This window comes from Carcharodon carcharias, chromosome 7 (assembly GCF_017639515.1).
Source record: "Carcharodon carcharias isolate sCarCar2 chromosome 7, sCarCar2.pri, whole genome shotgun sequence".
In the NCBI taxonomy this organism is placed as follows: Eukaryota; Metazoa; Chordata; class Chondrichthyes; order Lamniformes; family Lamnidae; genus Carcharodon; species Carcharodon carcharias.
The window spans coordinates 164,236,273-164,250,659 of record NC_054473.1 but is presented as its reverse complement, the minus strand read 5'-3'; the positions used below and the strand labels follow the sequence as shown (position 1 = coordinate 164,250,659).

At 40.1% G+C, this 14,387-nt stretch overlaps 1 protein-coding gene and 1 long non-coding RNA gene across 2 annotated transcripts in view; one reads left to right on the top strand and one right to left on the bottom strand.

Annotated features, from left to right (window-relative positions):
• LOC121279884 overlaps positions 1-12,777 on the bottom strand; it is a 54,616-nt gene extending 41,839 nt beyond the window's left edge. Inside the window, exons 1-2 of the long non-coding RNA XR_005943519.1 lie at positions 12,189-12,777; positions 10,940-10,999 (exon numbers count right to left, since the gene is read on the bottom strand). This is a non-coding gene — a long non-coding RNA (uncharacterized LOC121279884). The remainder of the gene's footprint in view (positions 1-10,939; positions 11,000-12,188) is intronic.
• Positions 11,731-14,387, top strand: part of zfhx3 (zinc finger homeobox 3) — a 452,533-nt gene continuing 449,876 nt past the window's right edge. The window contains exon 1 of the mRNA XM_041191401.1: positions 11,731-11,954. The gene's annotated coding sequence lies outside the window, so the exon portion shown is untranslated. The remainder of the gene's footprint in view (positions 11,955-14,387) is intronic.

The following is a 14,387-nucleotide window of genomic DNA, read 5'->3' as shown; positions in this document are numbered from 1 at the left end:
AGGACACTAATTTTACGTGATTGGCAAAAGAACCAACGGCAACATGAGGAAAATCATTTTTATGTAGCAAGTGGTAAGGATCTGAAATGCACTGCCTGAGAGTGCGGTGGAGGCAGATTCAATCAAGGCTTTCAAAGGAAATTAGATAAGCACCTGTAAGAGAAAATATTTGCAGAACTATAGAGGAGAGGGTATGGCAGTGAAACCAGCTAACATGCTCTTGCATAGAGCCAGCACGAACTCAATGAGCTGAATAGCCTCCATCTGCACTGTGACCATTCTATAATTCTAAACCATTTGACCTATTCTATCTTTGCTAGCCCTTTGTTAGAGTAATCCAAAATGAATCCCACTGCTTGACTCTCTTCCCGAAGCCCTATAATGTTCCTCTGCTTCAACTGTTTAGACCATAAGACATAGTAGCAGAAATTAGGCCATTCGGCCCATCAAGTCTGCTTCGCCATTCAATCATGGCTGATAAGTTTCTCAACCCCTTTCTCCCGCCTTCTCCCCGTAACCTTTAATCCCCTTACCAATCAAGAACCTATCTATCTCGGTCTTAAATACACTTGACCTGGCCTGTACAGCCTTCTGTGGCAATGAATTCCATAGATAAGTTTGTCTATTCTTCCCTTAAAAAGTGCAATTATCTCCACTCTAACCATTCCTATTTTCTTCAAATCTCTCTTTTCACTTTAGAAATACTAATTTTGAATTGCATTATGTTGAGCTTTCAGATTCTTTGCCTGGTAATCATGTCCCAAGGGCCAAGTCTCCCGGTTCTGCACGAAGAAAACTTCCCCATATCCATCACACCAATTCCTTTCATGATTCTAGAAAGAGTCATACAATTCCTTGCTCATGTTCACCTTCTCCAACCTGAGTTGCCCTTCACTAGTGAGAATAGAAAGGAAAACTTGTATTTCCAAAGCACCTTTCAAAACCTCAGGGCATCTCAAAATACTTTGCAACCAATTAAATACTTTTGAATTTTAGTCACTGTTGTATGTAAGAAATAGAATTGTTAATTCATGCAGAGTGATAACCCACAGAACAACAATGAGATAAATAATCTGATAATATGTTTTTGGTGGTAGTGGTGGTAGTTTAAAGAATAACATTGGCATTGCCACCAGAAGAACTTCCCTGGGGTTCTTTGAATAGTCTTTTTACATCCACCTAAAAGATTTGGATTAGTCTCAGTTGAGCATCCTTTCTGAAAGAAAGCATTTCCAACTGTGCAGAATTCTATCAGTGCTGCTCTTAAATGGCAGCTTAGGTTATGTACTGAAGTCTCTGAAGTGGGACTTGAACCCTCTGCCAACCCTCTGATGGAGAGGTGAGAGTGCCCCCCCTGAGCTGAGGCTGACATAAAATAACCAAGTTTGAAATAAAAACAAACACAGTGAAAGATTTTCTTTGAAAATGTGTAATATAAGGAAACAGCAAAGTGAAAAGGAAAGAAATGTAGATAGGTTGCCAAACATGTAAAATGGATAAACTCAGAAGTCTAGGTCGTCAGGTACCAGAGTATTTACATTTCTGCTATATATTTGTCTCAGGATCATTGACAGCTCAATGAGCAATGAGTTGCAGGGTATCTTCTGATTTGCCCCTGCAATTTGACTTGGGATGTTTTTCAATGTTAAAGGTGCTATAAAAATGCAAGTTGTTGTTGATTTAGTGGACTATATCAAACTGCATGTTTGGTTAACTTGTTGGGCAGAAGCAAGATAGAGTGGGTCTTTTCAAATCACCAAAGCGCTTCTCCAATCCAGAACCAAGTGTAATTATACTTACAGTGACAAGTCAACCTGTGTGGCAGTTTAGCCTAAGAAGATTAGGAAAATGTGACAGACACATTTTTGGGACGAAGAATTGAAAAAGTAAAATAGCACTGTATAAAAGTTTAAAAGCGGGTTAACTGTGGTGTTTCACCTGTTGATAACAAGTGACACAGAGCAGAATGATTCACAACATAAAGTGAGATAAACTGTGACCAAATTATTGGGAGTGCTTGGATTTTGTTTTGAATCAGATGATTATGATGCAAATTGCAAATTAAATATGTTTTGCTGTGTTATTTTGCCATTTTGATTTTGAATGCTATTGTAACCCCAGCCAGCTAGGGAAAGTATGAAAGATGTCCTGGAGTGAGATCCTATTTAAGTGCTGCACTGGATTGGAATATGACCTAATTTGTGTTCCTAATAAGGCTCTGGAAAGCTGGCAGCTCTGTCCTCTGCTGTGTTCCAGAATACAGGCTGAAACCTCAAACATTATTCTGAACGAAGAAAACAGAAGGATTTAAACAAACATTCAGTAATCATCACTGAATCCCTGCCAAGCTGTTCCAGATTCTTGTTGACTATTTCCAGAGACTGTTCAGTGGGAGTGTATCCCCTGATGGTTTCACCTAAAAAAGGAATCTCTGGAGAATCGTACTGTTGGGTGGCCTACAGCTGATATTGGTCTACCTAAAAGATCTTTTTCCCCCCTCAGTGAACCATACCAGCAAAACTGCCTCTGAGGATCCTTCAGTCTTGAGTGAAATTCTTCTAATGCTAGAATGGTCTGTGGTTTTGCATGCTAAAAATCTTGTTTCTGTATCATTGTGAAAAAAAAATTCAAAACTAGTAAGCGAATATACTATCACTGAAATTGCTTTTCATCTTGATATGTAGGTCCAATTGTTAACACATAGGACTGCATACCATTTTATTAATAGACCCTTTCCAGTCCAGACTCTGAATACAGCCAGCAGCAGCTGCTTTCCTGTGGGAAAATGCACACCACTGGCTAAAAGCTACTAAGGATGCCCAGAAACTGGAGACTTCTTGTCTTGTTGGAGAGGCTAACATTTATGGTATTCACTGTAGTTTAGAAAAATAAAAATGCCTGGGCTTAATATTAAGCTTGAAATTGTTTTATGCAAAAGTACATGTTTGAGCATGCTGTTATTATTTAATCCTCCATATGTATATGAAGAATAAGAATTCCTGAAACTGCTAAATTATAATTTACAGAACAATGTGTTTACCTGAAAGCATTTGATCTTTAGCGTCTAGGTTTGTTAATACTTTATTTAAAACAATGCTAAACAAATCACAGTAATAGATGGGAATATAAAGCAGCACCTTTAACAGATCGCTTACCTTTAAGTAATAAGTTTATTATAGCACACCTGTCCATTTAAGGCATGTACAATTTTAATCAACACTCTAAAGGGGCAGCAGCTTTATGAAAATGCGTGTGGCTTTTGCGTTTAGGTGGTGGGAATTCCATGTCATTTCTATCACAATAGCACCTTTCGCAAGTTGTATCTAGTTTAAGTTATAACGCTGAGAGCTTGTAGAGGTGAACGATTTGCCAGGCAGTTTTTGATGAAGTTAAGATCCATTTTGACTAATATTTAAGAACGTAAATACCTATTCAAGCAGATGGACGTCTTTCAGAAAAAGGATGCAATTGGGTTTCTTAAGTGGATCATTTTTTACGAGTAATTTCTGCAGGGAGACATCCAATCTCCCATTGTCACTTCGGTGTGAGATTGATGGAAACTCCCTCATGAGCGGCCATTTCTACCAGTATCCTTCCCAAGTTACGTAGGAGATCGGAAGAAACCTCACAGAAATTCACAGCTTTGCTGACATGTAACATTTTCTGCACTGGAAACAGGAATGCCCTCCACTTTTCCCTTGTCTTGTTCCTTTTCAAAACTGCCCCTCCAGCCTTGATAATGGATCCACGCCCCTAAAACATCAAATTGTCTGTTCCCAACATTGACATGTTCTGAGAGTTCCAGCATTTTCCTGGTTTTATTTGTAAATTATATCATTGGCTGTGAAATATGTTGGGATGCCTTGAGGTCATGAAAGTTTCATATTAATGCAAGTTTGTTCTTTCTTTCAAAATACGATAATGAATAAAATTGAAGGAAAAACGTGCATTTATGTCCTTAAGATGTTCCAAAGTTCTTTCAAGACAGTGGGTTGCCTTTTAAATTTTGTTTATCAGACAAAAGTTCGCAACCAATTTGCCCGCGGTGAGGTCCCACACACCGTAATTAGATAAGCGGCCAATACTCATTATGTTGGCCAATATACCAGGACAGCACCTTGATCTTCTTCACGTAGTACCATCGGAACTTCTACATATATCTAAGCAGGTGGATGGAGCCTCACTTTAACATTTCGGCCAAAAGATGTCACCTGTGACAACGAAGTTCTCCTTCCGTGCCGCACCGGAGTCAATTTATATTGTATGTGCAAATCCTGAAGGATGTATGACCCCATGACTTCCTGATTCGGGCCAATATTATTATGTAAATTTGAGTAGAGTATGACATATAAAGCACAAAATTGGTTAAATTATATGATAAGCCGCTCAAAAACACAATTAGCGTCACGTGATTGTGGTGTATTCTGCAATATGGACTGGTCAATTGTGGTTGAGCTTAATTCAACATAGGAACAATACTAATCCCATCAATTGGATGTTATTCCTTGACTGGACATCCTACCGGTTTGATTTAATAAATTCCAACAAAAAGTAAAAATCTTAATTATATATGGTAACAGACAACAGTCAGTTCTACCCTGATCATTTAGATTGAAAAGAGTTGAATTATCCAGTAATTCAAATTAGACAATAGAATAATGTAGCAGAGTCCGAATTCAGCGCCTGAAATATTTTTTGAATGATCAAATAAGTGACTTTGAATTAAGAGGAAAGAAGGAAACAAGACCCTTCCCCCTCTCCAGCAGGATGCGTTTTTATTGTTACACAAATGCAGCTACAGTCCAGATTAAGAGACCATAGTCAAGATCAAACTGAGCAGAGTCACTTCTGTAACCTGAGGAATAAAAGCGTGAGAATAATCAGTCTTTGTTTAATTACACCTATGGATTACAATTGTTCTATACCTATAAATTGTAAGTATTTTCACTTGTTTTTTACTGCACAAATATATATATATATATCAAGGTTGAGAGGAGTCGCATAATAACTGAATATATTTCTAAGCGGGAATCAGGTGCCTTGTCCTTTGTGATATCAGTCTGCAACATTCTTTGTTTTCAAAGCCTTTAGATGTCAGTCACTGGAGGCTGTTGCGTGTTGATGTCAATTAGCAAGTCATAGTGAAAACTGTTCTCTAACATGTTGACTGTTCCATAAATCAGGTTCAGCATTTCAGTTGAAGGGTCAGGGGCATAGTATGTTTCGTAACGTGACATTGTGGTGCACAATCAGGAGGATACTATTGATAGTTAATCAACTGGAAAAATTACTCGTACTTAGTTTCAAAATCTTGGAGTGCAATGAGATGCTCCTACGTGCAACTAGATAACCGGCGCACGAAACTCCGCTTGAAGCTTTTTAAAAAAAAAAATCGCAGAAATGACAATGTTAGCAGCAAGTCAGGTTCAAACTGAGACTTGCTTATTTCAGAAAAATGTCTTTTCAGAGTTGCATGCGCTGAATTGTCCCGTTACTTTCTGACATTAAGATCTGTATTTTTGATGAGCTTTATCAATAATTTATTCTCGGTGTTAAATATTCAGCGCTTAAAAGTCATATTCTCATCGACAGAATGCCTTGAATGTGCCTATCGAAGTAGTTTGATTAAACTTAAATGTGGTTAGGTGGTGTGGTGGCAAACCCCAGTGCCGCAAACGACAAAATAGAGGAATGTGTTCAGGTGATAAAATGAGCACTGCGAAGAGAAATGATGAATGAGCCGGTGAATAAGCTGCCATTGTACAGTAGCAAGTAACTGAAACAAAGTGCAAATGATATTTAGTTCCAGATGGAGATTAGATACTGATGGAAACGTGCATCTCTCTGGCCAAGCGTTAGGTGCCTTGTCCGCTGCGTATTGTAGTTTGTTTAGGACTAAGTGCTATCAAGTCAGATGGGACTAAAGCAACGTGCTGAACTACAATCCCCACAAATCTTTGCAAACGGCACCTTTTGACAACCTTTCCTATCGAAAGCACGTCACCTGTCAGTGGGAGACGTCACAAGGCGCCCCCCCCCCCCCCCCCCCCCCCCCAAGGGCCTGGGAGATCATGTGATGTATTCAGGTGAGGTGGTGGTTGGCTGGAAGGTCGATGCGAAGGGAAATTCCCTGTTCTGAGCCTCTCAGTTGCTGCAGTGAAACCACCGACGCCATAGACCTTTAGGGCAACAGGTCAGCAAACTCCAGTCAGTGCTTTGCAAACTGCAATATGTAAAATCGTTGCCAATTATCTTTAGCCAAATATTTTGCATTCAGAACTCAAGTTGCACTCGCTTAGTTCGAAATTATCTTGTAGTTCCACATATTGTATTGCGGGTTGGAAGAAACAGGTTGGATGTATACATATGATTTGAATAAATAAGACTAATCCGTAGGATAGTAGATCAATGCAGCCTGATATTGCTTAGAAATGCAAAAGGAAAACGAATATATTGTTTGTTATATTAAATGCACTGTCGATGTATGAATTTTGCATTTAGTGCATAGAATCCCTGTTTGAAACTAAATATATGCAAGTATGCATCATTATATTTGATCAATAAATGCGGTGAATGGTGTAGTTTTATCTGAGTATAAGATTATATATATATAAAATAATGAGAAAATTAGTTTGGCTGTTTCAAAACAATACATCGAAACTAAACGTTTAGAAAAGTAAACATACGCTGCATCAAATAAAATGATGACTGCACAAAGTTGAAATATGTCTGTGCTTTATACGAAACTCCTATTTATGACATTGTCTTCTAGCTTTTAAAACTGGTAACCAAATAGCTAAGCTTTCATAATTGGAAACATTGCAAGTGTTCCAAATCAATCTGATAATGTTATATTGAGAAATAATGTTGCAACATTGTTAGCAATTGATGGAGACAATATTAAAATTAGCAGGATAACAAATTGTATGTTAAACCTTGCACCACTAAGTTGTCAAACCTGGACGAGATACGATGTACCCAAATAAAAGTTTTACGCTGTACTCTATTGGGAACTTGAGGCTGCTGACCTGTCTGCAATAACATGAATACTGTATGTAGGGAACAGTTTCAAGCAAGGCACGACCGAAGGATCTCCCCATTGCATTCCAATGACAGCAAGAAAAATAAGAAAAATGAACTGGATTTTTTGGTATTGCTGTAGGTAACATCAACTTTGAAAAACATCTACTAATAACGGTTATTGGGATTGTATATTGCCTTCATTAAAAATAAATTATGCAGCTCTGTGGTAACTTATGTACACGGTACAGATGTGTGGATGCATCATACAGTATATTGTGTACGTACGTGTATATACGATGCATATAGAGAAATCTATCCGTGAATTGGATGCAGGGGTTTCATGATATGTATCACATGGCTCTGTTAAGGTGTCTCAGTGTGTGTGTGTGTGTCTGTCTGCGTCCGTGTGCACGGCTGGCTGTTTCTCGTGTATAAAGCGTTGCCTCTGTCTGTGGCCATGGGAGTGGAATCTGAGCCAAATACCTATCCTTTTTTAAATGTCTAATCCTTCCGACTGAACAGCTATTCCCTCACCTATAACACTGTTGGTTTTGCTTTCCAACATTCACCCCTTCCTTAAAACCCCCCAAAAAATCACACTTTAAGTACTGTATTAATGAAGGTATAAAGCAGGACATTAAACTGCGATGAATTTGCATCACTAAGGAAACTCCGAGCAACCTTCGGGACCTGTAGCGAATCCAATCTCCGTTATATCTGTCGGAGTTCCACTGTCCACTATTAATAAAAAGCGTTACATCGCAGGTCAAACCCTTTGAAAGAGTTCAGTCGATTCATATTAAAAAGATATATAAACCAGGACTGGATACGCGTTTAACTGCCCAGCAATTGAACGAGTATCATTTTAAACCGAATAGGATGATACAATTAGCATGTATTCGTACAAATCTTAGTCTTTGTTGAAATCTGTTAAGATATTTGCTTGTAATTAGATCCCGGTATGAAGTTGTTTCTTAAACCTTAAAATGTACACATGGTCTGTGGAATGGAAATATAAACGTTGTGACCTGCAATAAAGACGATTTCTGTGCATTAGTTGCTTAGGAAAGTGCATTCCCCGTATTAAAAGTGAGAAATAAATACAGTACTTTGTCATCCATCAAAGTTTTATTTTTGCCTAGTACCTTTTCTGGCAAAAGCCAGCAGATGCGCGTGCTTTTTCCATGATAAAATTGTTAAATTTGATTTGCATAAATTATTTCGAGGTAAACGTTTTATAAGATGTATCCTTTTTCATTTGAGGAATGAAGAGTCGTTTTTGACAGAAATGCTAAAATGTGCTTCATACATCATGTTGTTAATGGGAATCAGCGCTCTACACTGCCGATTTATTTCCATTGTAATCTTATTGCCAAAATTGTTTAGCAGACATCAAAGCCTAAAACAATCAGTTTGAAAAAAGACCTCAGTCGACTTTTTTTGAGATTATTTCACCAATATTTATTACTGTACTCAGCTTTACATGTACACACCACACACACACACACACGGAGCATTTGCAATTTACAAATACCCTTTAGGGGTAACACTTGGCTCCCACACCTCGCTGTGTAAAATGCAAACGGTAATTTTCAGCGTTAGTATTCGATGTAACTAATTTAGAACATCAAAGTCAAATTCCTGAAACTGTTAGAGGGCATTTAAACTTGAGGAAACTGTTTAATCCCTGGCGCGATATCAGTAACGCAATTGCCCTATTTGCACTGAAATATTCGTTTACTTGATCAAAAACATACACTTACACAATAAACCTAAGGTTATACTAATTAATAAAATCACGATTAATTATTAATTAAGCGTTCCTCCTTCAAAGCGCAAACTGTATGGGTTGAATCCGTGTTACGGTAGGCGAATAGTCCGCACAGGGCAAGAATTTTAACTTAGTTTCAAAAAGTGGAACATAGTTTTAAAATCGCAACATGAATTTTCTTAAGTATGATTAAAAGCGCATTTCCTTTTTAAAAACATTTTTTTAAAGGAAAGTTACGGAAACATTTGTCGATTTAAACGTTTCAGCAGGTATCAGGGTAAACATACAAATAACACAATGAACAAAAAAGGGAATACATTAACTCATTTTAACGGAAAATATATTGCAAATAATTTCGACACATTTGCTTTTCTATTTTGACGTGTCTTTTCGGTAATCAAATGTATCTTCTCTCTTTCTACCCCAAACCACCCACCCCCCCCCCCCCCCCTCCGCTCCAATCTAAGCCCGTGTAATAGCTCAGCTAGTCAGGCGTATTTATGAGATGTTAGATTTGTTGTTTGCTGCATGTACGTATTTACAGCTGGGGGTGTGGAGAAGGTTGGGAAGGAGAGATGAGAAGTGCTTAGGGCGGTCAGTGTTGAACATCAGAGGGCGCTGCCATTGCACCTGCAAAACCCCAGCCAGACACAACTACCGTCAACCCATCCTTCATTCATTCAACTCCACTATCATTTCATCCAGAAAGAAAAGAGAGAGAGAGAGAGAGTGAGAGAGAGACCCCAGGCCCCGCTGATCTACCCCAAACAAGCACCGCGGTATCCTGAAATCCCAGCACTGGACTGCCCAGAGACACTAGCACCATGTCGCTTTAAGAGCAACTGCAATTCCCAAATATCTTGATTTTCTTTTTGCCTGTACACAACCTCTGCCTTAGCAATTCATGTTTTATTCATCAAGACATACTATACATACATTGAAATGTATTAAATATATAGATATATAGAAACAGGAATAGGAAGCTTGCGGGAAAATAACAATTGGTCATCTTAACATGTATTTAAAGCTGATTTTCCTGCTCTATGTAGCTTGAAGAGGACAAGCTCAGAATATTTCCGCGGATAATAATGCACTGTAAATAGGTCACATAAGAAAATATTCCTCCTCAACGCGTATTTATCTCAAAGGATCGAGAAGAACATGCACAGCATTAGATTTTGCTGTATTTTTAAAATTCGGTGTAAGCGCTGGAAAAAGACTTAACAGTAACTTAGCAAGGCTGGTTTGGGAGAAATATGTACAGAAAATAGCAAAACATGAAATGCAAAATATATTCACCAGGGTTTGAGCCGAAGTAGCTTGCTGCCTGTCTTTTTATTTGAGAATACGTAGAAAACTATATATTTAATGTAAATATAGTTGCTATTGATCCAGCGGTTATATAATTATAGAGCAGTGTTGATAATTGTTGATATTGGCTATTCATGTGGCATTCGACACTGCTTTCAAACTCTTGGCTTTTATTTGTGTCGTTGGTTTATTTCATTTTATTAACTCCCAAACAAGCCTGAAAACTGTTCGAAAGATCGCCGATCGATCGCAGCAAATTCCGTTACATCCGCTCAATACAGTGACTAAAACACTTTCAATTCCAATTCGAGCGAGTATAGCAGTAGGAAAACTCTGACGATAACCCGTACAAGCAACTGTGTGTTTTCCCAGATTTCCCTGTGTCTGCTTCCAGCAAATTTGTCTGATATGTTTATTTCTGAAATGTGGTCCTGGCAATGGGGTTTTCCTTTATTCCCCCCACAAATAATCAACTCTCTCAAGACAATGGGACAGCGGGAAAGTTGGAGAAGCATATGCAATCCAAAATATTCTACCATTTCAGTTTAAGTTGTACTTGAACCGATTTTACAATAGTATTTATTTTGACAATGTATATGTTGCCTACAATACATAGGAAAGGTGAATAAGCCAAAAAAACATGTTGTCTAAAGAGATGTGGATTCTCAGTAATATAGAGCAGCAAAAACAGTGAAATTAGCATTTTTAAACCTGATGAGAAATTAGCATTAATTTATTTAGAAAAAGGCGAAAATATTGCATCAGTATCTTAGTGTAATTCTTTGTGAAATGAAATATTGTGTTAGAAATCACGAAACAGGGAAAGGAATTTACCTTTGCGAGCGCAAGTTTCATAAGTGTGTATCCCAGTTCTATGCATTCAAACGTAAAGTTCTGAGAATTTTAAGAGAATAGAGTTTATTAATCAATTCAAAAGTAATGTAACGTGGGTGTTTTATTTAACAAAAACAGTTTAAAAGGCTTGATCTTGGGAAATCTGCCCACAGTCAAAAAAAAAAGAATGAATTCCAAAATGTTGAATAGTAAGATTTTTCTGCTAAAGATCTTAGAAGCTAAAGATCTTAGAAAATCATCACTTCGCGATTGCAACATTGTGGCCAAAAAACTCTAAAATTATAACCTTCCGGGACAGCTCACATACTGTTATTGTTTTGCAGCTAATGCAATTAAAACAATACTTGTTTTATAATGTAAAAGAGGATTAAGAAATTAAAGATCATCTGTCCATAAAACGATCGCTTAATATTTGCAGGGGTAAAATAAAAAAAAAGCCACGACGTCTTGGGAAGAGCTAGCAGGGACCCCTGTTAATCAGGACTGGAATTAATGAATCTATGCAGAGGGGTTGGAGTTTTAAGCAGATCGCCTTATTATTATACATATACAGTAGATTCTTTATTTCCTCTGCCCCCCCCCCCTCCTCCTCCTCTCGCTTGCATTTGTGTAGCAGTCAGTATTTTTCATTTTATAAATATATATCTCTATATTCCTGACTTTGTGGCTGACTCCGAAAAGCGTCACTTGAATATTGATCCGAGGTCGCTAATTAGCCCTTCCCGTCGTGCCTTCGTAATGAAGCACATGCGCACTGAATTAATCACAGCCATTTTTGCACGGAAACTAATTAGCAGAATAAAGATCCATCGACTTTTTTCATTGCGAGTTTCGCCCTCTTTTCCACCGCGATCGCTGAAATTTTTGCTCCTGGAATGTCCTGCCTGTCCTAATGCGAGTGTCGCCGGGCCCTGAGGACTCTTTGTATGGGATCTTTACGAGCTGATCTGGATTACACCATTCTCTTTTTACAAACAGCAGACGGTGGAAAATCGTAAGTTTCAACTTTTTTTCTCTCTTGCCACTTTGCTTTGCTTCTTTGTGGATGTGTTAATTATAGTCAATCGCCAGCGCCCCTCTCTTTCTCTCTCTCTCTCTTCCTCCGCCAGCCTGAAGCTTTCCCCCCCTCCCACTTGTACTTTTTATTATTATTATTTGCAAATGGTCATGATAAATACAACCGCATCCGAGCAGAACTTTGAATACTGAAGTTTATTATTATTTTTACCTGTATGTTTACATCCGCACCAACCTGATCTTGACCAGCCGTCAACATAGTCTCGACCCCCCTTATGGTCATTTTTTTAATGCAATGTTTTAGGGTTGCAAGCGGTCTGTTGAAGTAAATAGCTATCTATTTAGTGGTGATTGAGAGGATGAGAGCTGGGCTGTTGGAGACGCCACGATGCGAGCGCGGGACTGAGGGCTGAAAGTGCCGGCAGCTGCCTGGGGTCGTAGCCGGGAGATGAAGCTTGGAGCTCGGCGTGAGGGTCCGTCTTTCTCCGAGGGAAAGGGAGCGAGGGGGGGATTTCGCTTGGCTTCTGTGCCGGGCTCGGGGCTTTCTTTCTCCGTCCCGTTTGGTCTCTCTCTGTCCCTGGATGTGTTAGTTGGGATGCGGTTGGCTAAAAGAGGTTGGATTTCCAAGTTCTTCATTTTGTTTTTTTTCTCTCTCTCTCTCTCTCTCTCTCCCTCCTCCTCCTCCTCCTCCTCGAGTCCCGGGATCGTAAGACGCGGGGTGAAAGAGTTTTTCTCTCTGTATTTTTTTTTAAATTTTCTTTTTCGGGATTTTGTTTTCATTCTTTCTCAGTTCCTGGGATGTTGAGGGGAGGGGGTGGGTCGGAGGGAGGGAGGGGGGGGGGGGGTGGTGGTGGGGGGGTGTAGAAGCTGAATGTAGGAAAGCCTTGATCCCGTGTTGACTTTATTTTCGGATTCTCAGAGTCACATGTGATCGATCGGTTTTGGAGAATGTGTTTAAAAAGAGCCGGAGAGTCAGTGAGCGGCACTCAGATCGGAGGAGAAATCCCGGAGGTAGACAGGGAGGAAGAGAGAGAGAGAGAGAGATGCAACGAATGAAAGAAAGAAGTAAAGGGGAAATTGCTCAGAGTGAGAGTGACAGAAAGGGCAAGGAGAGAGATAAGAGGATCAGAGCGAAAGGAGGGGAGACGGTGAAATGGGGCGAAACAGGAGAAAAGGGAAAAGATGGAGAGAGAGAGAGGAGACGAGGATCAGAGGAAAGGAATCGAGAGTGGAAGATAAGGAGAAGAGAAAGGACGGAGCAGAGAGTGAAAACGGCAAGATGAAACGCAGGGAGGAAGGAAAAAGGGCAAAGGGCGATAGACGAAATGGAGAAGATGAAAACAAGGGAGAATGAAGGGGGAAGCAGCACAGTGAGGAGGGAGATGCTGTATTGTTGGCAGATCCAGGAGGGGAAAGGAGGAAGGACAGGAGAGAGGAGTGAGCCCAGATTAGGACGAGATAAGGCAGAGAAATTAAAAAAAAAAGGATGGGATCGACTCCCATCAGGGAGACTGGGACATGGGGCAGATTTCATCAGAGAGCGATACGGGAGGAAAGGGGTCGGGGGCAACAACAACAATAACAAAAAACCCATGAGGTGGACTCGCTGAAGGGACTGAGACCGAGAAAGGTGGAGAGAGGAATAAAAAATAAATAAATCGAGTGGAGTAATAGGAGAGCAGAAGTGAAGTGGAGGGGAGATGCGAGATGAGATGAACAGATAATCGAGGCTCAATAGGGAACGAGGACACATCAGTCAGTCATTGAGATCATTTGTACTACGAACACACCATTTCAGGGCATCTGATATCAGTTCGAAGACGATTTTTATTACTTTTTGTACACAAAAAAAAATCAATGGAGATCGCAAAGTTTATTCAGTAGGCAGATCCGACGTGATACCCTCACATTTTGCCTTTTTAAAAAAATATATATATATCATATCAAATTTTCGACGCGAATGTAGATCGTGTAGATGCCGAAGTCGGATTCTTGTGGAAACAAAATGTTATATTTGAATAATTAGGCTGGAGATTGGGACAGGATCTGACCCCCATCTACCACCCCCCCCCCCCCTCCACTTCTCCTCCTCCCCCCCCCCCCCCGCCGGGTCAGCCCGAGTTCGTACGCGGACGAGAGGTGCGTCCATGGCGGCGAAGGGGGGAGAGCGGATGCGCCGAGCAGGGTCAGGAGCCGATCACGCTGCCGCCGCCTCTCGCCGACCCAGCTCCCGCCAGGTGTTTGCTTGCGGAGACACGTCGCTCGGAAGTTCTGGCAGAAACATGGTCACCGCCGAGGATCCGATTTCACTGCATTTTGACTGTGCAAGGCACCGCACACCGGACCAGTTATTCCAGTTAACGACAGGGAAGGGGAGCTTGGAGGAGGGGGTGATGGTGGAGGGAGGGGT